Source organism: Triticum dicoccoides, chromosome 1A (assembly GCF_002162155.2).
Source record: "Triticum dicoccoides isolate Atlit2015 ecotype Zavitan chromosome 1A, WEW_v2.0, whole genome shotgun sequence".
Lineage (NCBI taxonomy): Eukaryota > Viridiplantae > Streptophyta > Magnoliopsida > Poales > Poaceae > Triticum > Triticum dicoccoides.
In genome coordinates, this window is record NC_041380.1 from 590283860 (window position 1) to 590288301 (window position 4442).

The window sequence follows — 4442 nt, forward strand, 5'->3', positions numbered from 1 at the left end:
CTTGACTGGATCTCTTTTACCATGAATTACAATGTCTAGTCAGTCCTTGATCTTTAAAAGTGCTCTGCATTTATGTTTTGCGGTCTTAGAAAGGGCTAGTGAGATACCATTTTGTTATATCATATTATGATTGTTTTGAGAAAGTGTTGTCATCCGAGTTTTATTATTATTGCTCGCTAGCTGATTATGCCATTGATATGAGTAATTGTGAGACCTAAGTGTTATTGTGAGTATGGTTAGTTCATAATACTTGCTGAAAACTTGAATGATGTCTTTAATGTTTACAACAACAAGAGCAAATAGAGTTTGTAAAAGTTTTTCTTTATCACTTTCAGTCTATCAACTGAATTGCTTAAGGACAAGCAAAGGTTTAAGCTTGGGGGAGTTGATACTTCTCCAACGTATCTACTTTTCCGAACACTTTTGCCCTTGTTTTGGACTCTAACTTGCATGATTTGAATGAAACTAACCCAGACTGACGCTGTTTTCAGCAGAACTGCCATGATGTTGTTTATTGTGCAGAAAACAAAAGTCCTCGGAATGACCTGAAAATCCATGGAGATAAGTTTTGGAAAATATAAAAAATACTGGCGAAAGAATCAAGACCAGGGGGCCCACACCCTGTCCACGAGGGTGGGGGCGCGCCCTCCCCCTGGGCGCGCCCCCCTGTCTCGTAGGCCCCCTGACGCTCCACCGACCACAACTCCAACTCCATATATTCCGTTTCATGGAGGGAAAAATCAGGGAAAAAGTTTCATCGCGTTTTACGATACGGAGCCGCCGCCAAGCCCTAATCTCTCTCGGGAGGGCTGATCTGGAGTCCGTTCGGGGCTCCGGAGAGGGGGATTCATCGTCGTCGTCATCATCAACCATCCTCCGTCACCAATTTCATGATGCTCACCACCGTGCATGAGTAATTCCATCGTAGGCTTGCTGGACGGTGATGGGTTGGATGAGATTTACCATGTAATCAAGTTAGTTTTGTTAGGGTTTGATCCCTAGTATCCACTATGTTCTGAGATTGATGTTGCTATGACTTTGCTATGCTTAATGCTTGTCACTAGGGCCCGAGTGCCATGATTTCAGATCTGGACCTATTATGTTTTCATGAATATATGTGTGTTCTTGATCCTATCTTGCAAGTCTATAGTCACCTATTATGTGTTATGATCCGACAACCCCGAAGTGACAATAATCGGGATACTTCTCGGTGATGACCATAGTTTTAGGAGTTCATGTATTCACTATGTGCTAATGCTTTGTTCCGGTTCTCTATTAAAAGGAGGCCTTAATATCCCTTAGTTTCCGCTAGGACCCCGCTGCCACGGGAGGGTAGGACAAAAGATGTCATGCAAGTTCTTTTCCATAAGCGCGTATGACTATATTCGGAATGCATGCCTACATTACATTGATGAACTGGAGCTAGTTCTGTGTCACCCTATGTTATAGCTATTACATGAGGAATCACATCCGACATAATTATCCATCACTGATCCAATGCCTACGAGCTTTTCACATATTGTGCTTCGCTTATTTACTTTTCCGTTGCTATTGTTACAATTCCTACAAAACTATTATCTTTACTTTTGCCACTGTTACCATTACTATCATACTACTTTGCTACTAAATACTTTGCTGCAGATACTAAGTTATCTAGGTGTGGTTGAATTGACAACTCAACTACTAATACTTAAGAATATTCTTTGGCTCCCCTTGTGTCGAATCAATAAATTTGGGTTGAATACTCTACCCTCGAAAGTTGTTGCGATCCCCTACACTTGTGGGTTATCAGAGAGGGCCGGGATGATGAAGATGGCCAGCGGTGATGGGTTCCCCCTCCGGCAGGATGTCGGAACGGGCTCCCGAGAGGTTTTTGGTGGCTACAAAGGCTTGCGGCGGCGGAACTCCCGATCTATTTTCCTCTGATGTTTTTAGGGTATATGGGAATATATAGGCAAAAGAAGTCGGTCGGGGGAGCCTCGAGGGGCCTACGAGACAGGGGGCGCGCCCAGGGGGGTGGGCGCGCCCCCCACCCTCGTGGCCGCCTCGAAGCTTCCTTTACTTCAACTTTAAGTCTCCTGGATCACATCCGTTCCAAAAATCACGCTCCCGAAGGTTTCATTTCATTTGGACTCCGTTTGATATTCCTTTTCTTCGAAATACTGAAATAGGCAAGAAAACAACAATATGGGCTGGGCCTCCGGTTAGTAGGTTAGTCCCGAAAGTAATATAAAAGTGTATAATAAAGCCCATAAACATTCAAAACAGATAATAAAATAGCATGAATGCTTCATAAATTATAGATACATTGGAGACTTATCATATACCATCATGAATACAAACACAAAGCAGGACGTGTGGTATGACTCCTTCCCGGAGGCCCGAACCTGGTAAACTCTCTGTGGTACTTCTAGCCACACTCACTACCCCACCAAGGGTATCGATGGATTTACGCATCGTTAGCACTCATTTCTCATTTCTTGGTTATACGCTCTGGACATGGTAACGCCGTGGAGGTCGAGGGTGTGGCTTTGGTCCAATTGCACGATGATCTTGGAAATCTCATCTCACCTACTTATCTCACTACAATAGCATCTCATCGGTCATCATTCAATTGAGTCACTGCGAAATAAAAAAGGAAAAAATATCTCTCAGGCATTTCTTCGAGTGCCTCACCTCGCTCAAAGCATCATCGAAACCCGCATCGGTCCCAACATTGGAGGATGATGAGGGATGCGACGGGGCCGCGGGAGGTGGCAGCATGACTGTCGGTGTCCCAGGGAGGCTGAGTGGAAGGCATCGATGCCTTATTCTTCACTAAGGGCATGGGTGTGTCCAACACCTTCGCAGACGGCCAGCGCTCCTGTTTGTCGATCGTCGGGGCTAGCGGCGGCCACGTGGTCCCAGCAGAGCAAGCGTCTATAGCCACTGGTGCCGTGGATGCACCGATGATGAGCTTCCCTTGCCGGGTGACACTTCGGTGCGGTCGACACAACTGGAGAGTGCAGACACAGGTGCGCAGGTGTGGTCGCGGGTTCCATTTTCCCGGTCATTGGGGTAGTTGTTGGTCGGCAGTGCAGGTTACGACAACAGTGGTGGGGGTGGGTTAAAGTCGAGCTGGAGTGGAGGGGTCAGGCGAGATTTCACTGTTTTTATTGAGAAGTATCTTTCTCAAAGCAAATTTGGGCTAGTGGGTGAATGTTTGGGGGAGGGGGTTATTTTTTAGGGCGCTAAAGGTGTTAGGGGAAGGGAGTAGGTGGGCATTAATCCCTGAAACCATAGTGCTTTTTAGTAGAAGGGCTAGAGGTTCTCTTAGCCTCTCGCGTTTTTTTCAGATTTGTTTTGTGATCCTACACCTCCAATTCAATTCCTATTAATTGTGTATGTGATGTGCACTTAATCAGTGTTGTAGCCTCTCGAAGGAATGTTGGAGTTGTGACGCACGACTCCATCCGCTATATTCATGCCATGGTGACCATTTGGTTCGGCGAAAGTGGTGTGGTTTCCGATCTCCACGCTTTTCTAAACCGTAGATTACGTTTGGTTCACGTACTACGTTTTGGGCAGCAGCGGTTTCTGATACGCCGCTTCGCAAAGCTGAAACCAGCCCAATGAAAGGTGATTAGGAAACCGGACGCCAACCAAACAAAGTCAGTATTCCATATAAAAAAATCGGAAGCAGCACTTCCCCATACCGTAGCCCATTACGTTACCGTAGTAGGAACCAAACACATCGTTAGTGAGCTTTCGTCCTATTCTTGGTCATTCTAGTGTGTGATTTTGATATGTGCCCCCTGTATTCACCAAAAAAGGACCTAAACCTCTGTTGTGCTTGTTCCTTGCTTTAGGGAATGGACTACTTAGTGACAGAGAAGTAGACCAACAATACACAAATCTCATCGATGTTGTTTTCTTCGCAACTATTTCATGAACACCTAATTGTTTTTTGCGTGTATGTTGATTCTCTTGTGTATATATGCAATCTGATCAACTTCTAGGGCTTGTTTGGTTTTTAGAGGACTTGCCGTGATGTTTAATTCATCGGTACTAAGGGGCAAGTACTATCGTTGTTGGATAGTACTTGTCATCATCTATCCAACAAGCTTGAGTTTGCTGATTTCCGAGTTCATGTGCAAAAGATATGACAATTTCAGTCTTACTTGTTTCTTCTATTTTGCTTGGGCGCTTTTGCAACACCCTAGCGGTAGTACCACTTCATGCAGTACCTCTGTTGTGGTCTACCATGACTACTTCTGCTTGAGAAAGTGCTTCTGTAACTCGTCACGAATTTCACGGTAGTAGAGCGGCAGTACCACTCCAAGCGATAGTACTACTCTGACTGAACTACCGTCCTTGTTTTTTCTGTCTTGTTGGGTTGCTTTGACCGTGCTAAGCGGTAGTACCGTTTAAGCACGACCAGTGGGCATAACGGCTAGATTCGG